The 9688-nt window shown below is 46.5% G+C and overlaps 1 long non-coding RNA gene across 1 annotated transcript; it reads right to left on the bottom strand.

Annotated features, from left to right (window-relative positions):
* Positions 1-333: 333 nt before the first annotated feature.
* Positions 334-8667, bottom strand: LOC136791295 (uncharacterized). The gene is made up of 3 exons (XR_010832951.1): positions 6336-8667; positions 4676-5235; positions 334-3028 (listed from the first exon to the last, which is right to left on the bottom strand). It is a non-coding gene; the product is annotated as an uncharacterized lncRNA (long non-coding RNA).
* Positions 8668-9688: the final 1021 nt, after the last annotated feature.

The raw sequence follows: 9688 nt of genomic DNA, 5'->3' as shown, positions 1-9688 counted from the left end.
TTAGTTTGGGAATGTTTTTTTAAATTCGGGATGTTCCCCTGGTTGTATATACTCACACAGCAAGTTTTCTATGACTGTATCAAGGCATCAGTCTTCACATTCAAGATGCTGTACATGCTAATTTGAGTACAATTGCATCATCAGATGCAGAGCAGAGACAAATGTAGTTTTATCATTACTGAGAGTATTACTGTGAAATTATCAACATCCCGATTGCAGCAACATATTTCTTTTAATAGCAGATCCTGAACTTACACTCTTTTGATATGATCAGAACTTGATGTTTAAAATTACAATGTGTTTGATTACTTATTTGTCTTTTCTGTGAACAGATGCTCTATTTCTCCAGCTACTTGTATAATTTGTTCAGTTTATATGTCTCACATTGCATTAACTTACCTTACTAAAATAACTTCACTCAGAGGGATCCTGTCCCATTTTTCCAACTGAGACTTTTGGTTTGGAGGGTGAAACCTGAACATCCCCACTGCCACCAGCTAGCGGTGCAGGCTCATACCACGAGCTGCCTGTGTCCCGTCCGCTCCTCCAGCTTGCTTGGGCATATGGTACAGGTAAGGAAGGAGCCTGCACATCTTGTTTCTGTTTGGGAAGGAAGCACACCCTGCACTTTCCCCGAACATAAATTCAGCCAAAGTGGTATGTCATTAATCAGGTGCAGGATCTGGAAAAATCATACAGAGACTTTGTGTCTTATATTAAAAACAGCAACTTATGGCTGGTTAGTTTGTTTATTGAAAATGTTTTATTAACACTGTACCTTGCAGAATGTGCAGAATTGGACAAAATAAGATTATTTCTTCATCCACCTCCACCTCAGTTTTTCTGCATAAACAATTTGGATCATGAACTCTAAAAATACACTTGTTGGTGCCATAGCCTACACGGCATGTAAGTCTGTCAGTTCATGGGGAATGGTAAAGCACAGTACAAGGTATTTCCAGACTTAGAAGGCTTCCCCACATGAATCTGAGTCAAAGATTAAACTCAAGCTTCATAAAGCTCACTAGCTTTTTCGACAAGGCTATGAAACAGCACCTTGGTTTCTACGTGTTTTGCTTTAGATCAGGTGCTCTTGTTGTGCATGGAGACGCAGAGGAAAGGCTCACCTGAGCTGGCATCCTCGCTGGTCCGAGTGCTTTGGAGAGGAGCCAAGGGAGCAGCCTCCAAAACACACACACATGCAAGATCTTCCGTTTCTCATGCACTGGTAATTGCCTATTAACATAATGCAAATCAAAGCCCCTTTCGTAATGCTGGAGCCGCAGCGCACAAAGATTTTCTTGGTCCATTAAAAAGACAATTTTACTCATGCAGTAATGGAAAACATCAAACTCAAATAAGAAAGTGGGTGCCTCTAAGTATTTCATATTTTACAGGAATATGTTTTAAATGAAATACTGCTTGACAGATAAATTACATTGGCTTTACGTATGTACCCGTCTGATTTAGTGCTACCAGCAGTGCAGATGGTTGGCGACAACTTTGTAGGTGCTTAAACATCTTAGTACATGAATGCAATTTTTGCACTAATGCAAAACACTTGCGGAATGACCCCTCAGATGTAATGTTTTCCATTGAGAGAGTTGATTTGGACTTACAGAGAAAAAAGTTATATACAAATTACTTCAGGTAACCTGTAGCCTTTAAAAAGAAAAGAAATGCAATTATATCTGCTCTCTGCAGCCACAGTTTAATGAAAACTGAAGACTGAAATGGTCTTTCTAAGTTTCAGAACTTACAACAGGTCTCTGCTTATTAACGGAGCAGTTGTACCAGCAATTTGTTTTTGTAATTATGTTCTTTGTGGTCTACAGTTTTCAAATAGTGATGCAAAAAGGACAGCTGGAAATACTGCTAGTTGCTTACCTAATCCCCAGTGAGAATAAAAATAGATAACAGTAAATGAGACTGTATGTGGGAAGCTAAATTAACAGTCAAAGCTGAGATTTTTTTTAAAGATACAGTATACTTCAATGTATGCATTAAAAGATGGAGATGAAATGTATTAAATATCAGTAGGAATACTCGGCCCTTTGATTACATGAATGAGGAGCAGAGCTCGTTCCTTGGCTTAAAGCATCCCAGTCCTGTACAAAGCAAATAATGAGCTTGACCACAAAATTGCTGATATTTCCCATGCAGAATACAAACACTGAGGCAAAATCATTACTTAGAGAGCAATGTGAGTTCTCCTTTCTAGGCTTATATTTATTCTCAAAAGCGACTACAGAGATTCATGTTTAAGCTGATTTGAATAGGCTTCAAAGACGGTCACTTTTCCAGCAGCAGCATTTTACCTGGCAGCAGGGAGCTGTGCATGCATCGCGGCGTGAGGTTGTGGGACCAAGTCTCACGGGACATATTTGGGTTTAGAAGAAAGTCAGCCAACTCTAGAAAGTCTGGAAATGTATGAATTCCAGCTCAAGGTTCATGCAACCACACAATCAGTCTTTTCTCACACATCCTTCCTTTGGTTTCCTGAGCGCCACGTTCCTCGTTTTAGTTTAATTGCTAGGAGCTGTGACGGTACTTCCTACTAGTGTCTAAGTGCCTTCAAGCTTCAGAGCTGAGGGACCATCCATAACCGCCCTGTGGATGCACCTTTCCTCCACGAGTAGAGGGACACAGAAGCTTTGAAATTTCATCTTACCAGGAGTTTTACCTGCATTTGGGTAACCAGCTGCTGAGCCAGTCTACCAGCGGGTATCAATCAGCATGTCACTAAGCCATTTTGCATTAGCTGAGGATGTAACCTGCACTATTCCCTCCTGCAAAACAACATCTCGTATCTGTCAGTGCATTGATGCCATGAAGGTAAAAGCGTGATGGGGTAGAGAGCTGATATTTGCTGTTGGGGGCGTGCAGGGGCAGTCGGGACTTCCCATAACCGTGCACAGCTGCAGCCTCACTGCTCACCGCAGCAAAACCTTCAGCGCCTGGGAACTTCATTTCCTGGCCTTCACTTTCCTCTTGAATATTCCTCACAGGTCTGGGGTGAAGAGCTTGGCTAAAAAAAAAAATAATAATAATAATAAAAAAAATTAAATATCAAAATGCACAAAACAGAGCCAACAGGAAATTCACACTTTGCAGAAAGCAAGAGCCAAGAGAAGCGCTGCGATCACCGCGCCTCCAGCTCATGGTGCGAGGTTGCACGAGGCGAAACATGGGTCAAGCAGCAGTGAGCTCCTCGGGCCTCGTCCAGAACGGGCTGAAAGCAGAAGGGAGGCTCCCCTTCGTTTAAGAAGTAAAGCGGGAAGCAGAAATACGGCCCAAGTTCTGACACCGTGCCTTCAAGTACATTATTTTCTCAAGGTGTCCAAAAGATCGGTGAGAGCTGCTGCCTTACAGAGTGATTCTCACAATTCTCCAGTGGGCCGGGTACGTGAGGAGTGTGCACAGCGCTGACTTGTTAGCTGCAGCTTTATACCCCAGCTTTCTCTGTCTGAGTGCATCCATCCCTCTCTCTTGATAGCTAATGAACGGTCTGCTAAAATAAATAAGATCCCTCTACTTCCCTAGAGGCAGGGAGGAGAGTGCTTGCTGCTAGCCCATAAAGTTTGGCTGTGTGGGGATGGGGTCTTTTTTTGTCTTTTTGTATTTTTTTTTTTCTCTTTTGCTATTGAGGGAGCCAATATGAAGCGCATTAAATTTTCCTTGAGGATTTGGTTTTGCTGTATCTGAGGCCAGGTAAGAGAAGAACAAGAGGAAAGCCACTTGATTTTGTGCCTGGAGCAAAGCTAAGTGGTTCAAGGCCAGAGTAAACACAAAGCAAATGAAAAAAAAAAAAAAGAGAGAGAGAGAGAGAAGGGGAAGTGTGCGAGAAGAGAGGTCCTGCGATTTAGCACTGAGCAGGGCTTGGAAGAGCCAGAGGCTGGACTGCTCCCCCAGGACTGCCTCCCCTGCTGGCGTGCCCCCCTCCCGGCCGTGTCCCCAGCCCAGCTCCACGCCTCCCAGAAATGCTCCGTCCTGCACCGCATCCTTGGTGCCGTCAGTAGCTGGGTGTCTGTGAGCACCTCTGCAAACCTGGCGCCGTTCCACCGCTCGGTCGGACTCCAGATGGCAGGATGAGGTTTCCTCGGTTTGATCTGTACTACAACAGACTTTTAAACAGGGTTTTGTCGAGACCATTTCCAGCCCTGAGCTGAGCTCCTCTCCTAGGTAGATCACTGCTCAGAAACACTGAAAAAAAGCCCCCCAAACTGTCGAGAATTCTATGTAAATGGCTCAGGGGAGGCTACAAGATGTCTGCATATTTTGGAAGTATATCTGCTGCTCAGATATCTGAATTGGATATGCTGGACATACTCAAAATATTCTTTGACAAGACATTCTGATCTAGTTGGACCTGCTCAGAGAAGGAGGTAGGACCGCATGACCCCTGGACAACCCTTCCAACAAAATTAGTAAAACCTAAAAACCCATTATTGATAGTCTTAAAAACTGGCTCATGAGACGTGAACTTCAATCATACACCTACATACATACACCAGCAGGTATATTCACAGCCATAGATTATGCACGACAATATAAAATCCCCAAAAGGCAGGCTTATTCTGGATATTCGGTCCACCAAGCTGAACTATTAAGAACACTTTTGGGAAAAGAGAAAAAGTGCAAAAACTGAAATCACAATCCCATAACAGAGACGTACCTCGCGCTAAGGAGACGGGGAGATGCAGTGGCACAGTATGTCTTGCTCCAAACTGGGGGGCAGACCAAGGCTTCTCAGTCCTTTTAAGAACATTGTAGGAATAAGAGCAATGTCGCATTTGTTCTAATAGCAGGACTCTGATGTAAGGAGCTCCGTGCATATTTAATGTCATATACACTTTCAGATTATTTTGTTTAACAGATATTTACAGCCAACCCAACCTGATCTTGCTTGGTTTTGAGCAGGAGGTGGGGCTCCATTTGTCTTCCAGCCCCCAAATCCCCCCCCGGCTTGCTGTCTGCCAGCAGCATTTCATCGTTTTTTGTGGCTTTCAGCTTTTGCATGAGGTCCCCAAGGCTGCATGGCAGGAGAGACATGGGGTTGTGGTGTAGGGTCTCTGTGGACATTTCTAGAGAGTGCCCAGCTACCATCTCCCCTGAGATCGAAGGGAACTTGTAACGGTGCTTGGGAGGTGCCTTCTCCTCCTGAGCTGTCCTGCTGATTCTCCTGTCCATCTTCTCCACAGAAAAACATAGTGTCTTAACTCTGAATGTCACCTCCTGCATGCAAGGAAAAGGCAGAAGTCAGGATGGGAAACGCCTCCCCACATAACTCATAGTCCAGGCCTGACTCTTCATAGGGAAAGTGAGACTTAAACTCGCTTGTGGTCCTCACCCACACAAACAAGGTCACAGAAATTATAAAAATCTTTAAAAAGTTGAACAGCCATGGTCTGTGTGGCTAAACTGCAGAGCGAGCCCCACTGAGGGTGCTCAGCATCCTCTGCCCCTAACTGGATCAGGCCCCAGCATGCTGTTCAGCATTTCCCACAGCAAATCCCCTGGTGTTGGTGAGTCCTGAGCCTGGTCCCAGTGGTGGGGGCTATAACTGCGCCCAAATTAAAGCAATCAGATTCACAAGGAGGAGAGAACTGAGGTGTCCCTCGAGGCAGCGCACCCGCTGCCCCCAAGGAACGGGCTTGCGGATGGGGACGGGTGCCGCAGCCGAGCAAGGCAGGGGGGGTTGCCAGCCCCAGTGGAGGTCCCCCCCTCCTTCTCCCATGCAGTAGCAGCGTGCCATCTCCCCAAAACGCTGCCTGGCTGGCGAGCGCGACGCCAACATCTGTGTGCCAGCTCTGCAGGGCCGCGCGTGCCGTGCGCGATCCATCTGCAGCAGGCTGCACGTGCCAGGGGCTGTGCTCAGGGGGGCTGGGGAAGGGGGGGGGCTGCCACAGGAGGAATCCACTACAGAATTAAAAAAATAATAATAAAATAAAAATGTTTTTTCTTGCTACCCTGATTTTTTTCCTCTTTGGTTTAAAATTCCCTATTGACTTTAATCAAACTCAGGCGAGATTCACAAGCTTGGTCAATTTAGGGATTTGGAAAGAAAAAAAAAAAAAAAAAAGGGAGGGGATTTCAACCAAAGAGAAAAAAAAAAAAAAAAAGAGGTTTTGCCAAGCAGGTTTTCCCAAGTTCTCATAGCTCCGCGTTACATGGCTCGGTGTCTGGAGCAGGCTCCAAGCCTGACTTCCAAACGACCTGGAAGGGGTCCCAAAGCGGTGCACTGCGGGCACTTCGGGGCCCCTGCTCAGCAGAGAGCTGCGGGCAGGGCGCTGGAGGAGGCGGGCAGGGATCCCACATGGAGAAATCCATCTCACCTCCAAAAGGCAGAGCAACCACGGGCTCCAGCCTTGCGGTTTTAATCCTTGCGTTTAGCACTGTTGTTTTCCTGGAGATGTCTAAGTAAGGCTCACCTTAAAGCCCCTTCTGAGAAAGAAAAGCAAAGTTACTCTCTCATCTTTTTAACTCTGTGAAGTAGAGACTAATAAATATGCAAATGTGATGCCTTTTTACCTCCCCATTGATCCAAAAATTGAATCTAGCCATAGTTGTGTCCTGGACGGTGAGCACTGAGCTTCATTTTCTAACCTCTTGTGGGTCTCAGTTTAATTTACTAACAGGTTATTCTCAGGACAGATCATGCACCATGTAAGTGTAAACAGAACCAGGTATATCTGCGTGTGACTAACCGGGTGCCTTGGAAACCCCAAACCAGGGTCTGCTGATATGGTCAGAAGCCACATGTGCATGTCGGATGCCTGCAGAGGGGGCAGGGATGAGTCCAAAATCTTAAGGCTTTCCTTTCCTGCGGTGGTAGCGCTTCTTATGGCTTCTGTCTACCTCCCACCTGGGCTGTGCAAGCAGCCAGCTGGAATTTCATCTCCATTCACAGCCTTCACCTTGGTCTGGAAGTGGATTTGTTGAGTGGCCACTGTGAGAAAACCATTGGGTCCCCCGAGTCCAGAACAAGCCTTATTTCCACTTTTTTTTTCCTCCTGTTGAAAGAATTCTGCATGCCACCTGGCCTTGCTGAGCAGCGCGTGCAGCAGAACTGAAAAGCCATCCCTATTTCCCCCTCTTTTTCTGCTTCTTGAGGTGTCAGCTTCTTCCCCCTCCACACACCTCGGCGCCGGTCGGGGCCCTGTGCTGTGCCCCACGGGCTGCCCGCTGCCCGGAGACCCCTCCAACTCCTTTGTGTGCCACAGGCCCATGGGCTGCCAGGCTCCTCAGTGTCCTGGTACCTCCAGCAGCACTTGTGGTCACCCTCCTAGCTCCAAAACCCAGAAAAATTCACCACACTGGTCGGTGGGCCACCACTCAAACAGACGCCTACAAGGAGATGATGAGTAAGCTCAGGGCTGGTGTGCAGCCACCCTCTCCTTCGTCGTGCAGGGCTCATGCCTGGCAGAGTACAGAAATAAGTCACTCGGAAGGAGGCTGGGACACGCCTGGCAAAGCACAGAAATTGGAAAGGAGGCTGGGAACCTCCCGGTTGGAAGCTGGTGACCGGTGGCCCCACGGCCGGGCGGGGAGGCGCGGTGCCAGGAGCACGGTGTGCACGGCAGGGCTGATCGGCCGCTGGTTCACCGCAGCTTTTGGAGCACACGGGGGTTGTGGTTATGGATTTATTCTTATGTGAATTACAGCTGTTGGTCGCGAGCTTTGCCCAAGAACAGAAACACAGCCCCTTGCTGCGGCTGGGAGGGATGGTCTCGGAGTTTAGAGCCTGTTGTGGGAGATGGTCACATCCATGCACCCGAGCTGGTGCTGGAGGCAGTGGGATGATGCCCAGGGATTTGGGAGCAGTGAGCTGCCGTTTGGCAGGGGCTGCCACAGCTGGGGGGAGCTGAAGAGCTGCTGAAAAGCCCTTTGGCTTCAATCACCACGCTTCTCTGTGGCAGGGGCAGGGGGTTGCATTGCAGAGCGGGGGGAGCAAAGGACCAGCCGCATGTTTGAGGCCAGTCGTTATAAATTACCTTTGCTTTTCCTCGGTGCAGCGTCAAAGGTGGAGCAAGCGTATTTTATTGGTAACAGAGAGAAACCCGGGCTGTCAGCTCCACGGGATGGGACTGTGGTGGCTGGTATTGAGCTCTTCCCAGCGTTTCCTACTGCTGAACCCAATCCTGCCACTCTTGGTGACGGTGAGCAGCACCTTGGTCTGTTTTGCAAGAAGGCAGACCCTGCCGCTTAGGTTTTCCCTGCCCAGCATTCATACCTGACATTTAAATCAATTACCTAGACATTTAAGTCTCTTTCACGTGCCAGCACATGGCCCTTGTAAGCCTTTAGGGTTGGGGGTGAGGAGGGGGGTGTTGGCTTTTGCGAGCAGTATGTACGCTAATTCCAACGTAAAGAGCTGCAGTAAATCACTTAATGCCTGAATCAAGTTAGTTGTTGTTGTTTTGGTGAATTGGGACCATATTCGGGACCATAATAACCTAATAATGGACAGTGCAGGCATAGACCACACTGTAATGTATATTGTAGGGGAATATGGTAATAGTCTGAAATGGCAATTCTCCTAAATAAATAGCACATCAACTTACTTAAACCTAATCATAAATGGGACAAATTGGACCCATGTGCAAACAGAAACCTGAGCAGAAGGCAGGAGTTAAAGAAGCCATTGTTTCCCAGCCTGACCCTGGGCAGAGAAAGCCTGTGTCAGGTTACATCTGTTAAAATGATTCTAATGCCAGCCCAGTATTTTAATTATAAATATATAAAACATTTAATAAGAAGACATTCTGGGCTTACTAAGCCTTTAAAAACTGGATGTGGGCGGGGTGGGTAGAATGGTATTCCATGTGCCCCAGACAGAGTGCCAGCGTATAATGATTGAATGTTTTCCTGTAATAAATTGAAAAAATCTGGTTTGTAAGAATGGATCCAAATCACTTGGCATTAGAAAGGTAATTTGTTACCTAGCTTCCTCTTGGAAACAGGCTGTGTCCAAGTTTGCTGGAACTTAGTTTCTAGGGACTGCGATGCCCAAAAAGAGAAAGAAAGAACAACCAGGATGCTGGTGGCTCTGGTGCTAAAGCGTGCACGTGCGCATACACACACACACACACACACACACACACATTCTCTGTTATTTCTACTTCTCTTTCTTTTTTTTTTTTTTTTTCCTCGGAGTTTTGCAGTCCTCCCTCTCATGGCTCTGAACACAAGATTCAGCAGCCAAAAAAAGAAAAAAAAAAAGAAAAAAAAAAAAAAAAGAGGTTACTCAGGACAAAAGCCAGATCTATAGCCACCTTCTTTGTACCTTTCCAAATCTCAAGCCTGCTTAATTATGATTAATTGCCACATGGATAATCAGATACAGTTTCAAAAGGTTGGAGATGACAGTCCAAGGACACCAGGGAAGAAGGAAGGTTCGCCTTTGTTACAGGAAAAAAAATACCGGGTCCCTTCCTCAGCCCATAACCTTTTCTTATTTTAACAATTCCAAACGGAATTAATACCATCAGTATATTGTTCCCGCTCCTGGGAATTGAACTTCAACTGTACAATTTCTGCAGCTGTCAGTTTTTTCAGACCTCCTGTCAATAACGCAATGTTGGGGTGCCCTTCTTCTTGAATGAAAGCAGTTTCAAGTTTCTGCTTTATGTCTGTGCTTTCTGGGTGGTGTGACATGATGAGAAAGTATAAAAAATAATAACAGCAG

The sequence above is a fragment of the Anser cygnoides genome, chromosome 7, assembly GCF_040182565.1.
Source record: "Anser cygnoides isolate HZ-2024a breed goose chromosome 7, Taihu_goose_T2T_genome, whole genome shotgun sequence".
Taxonomy (NCBI): domain Eukaryota; kingdom Metazoa; phylum Chordata; class Aves; order Anseriformes; family Anatidae; genus Anser; species Anser cygnoides.
Note: the sequence above shows the minus strand (reverse complement) of the source record. Positions and strands in the feature narration are given on the sequence as shown.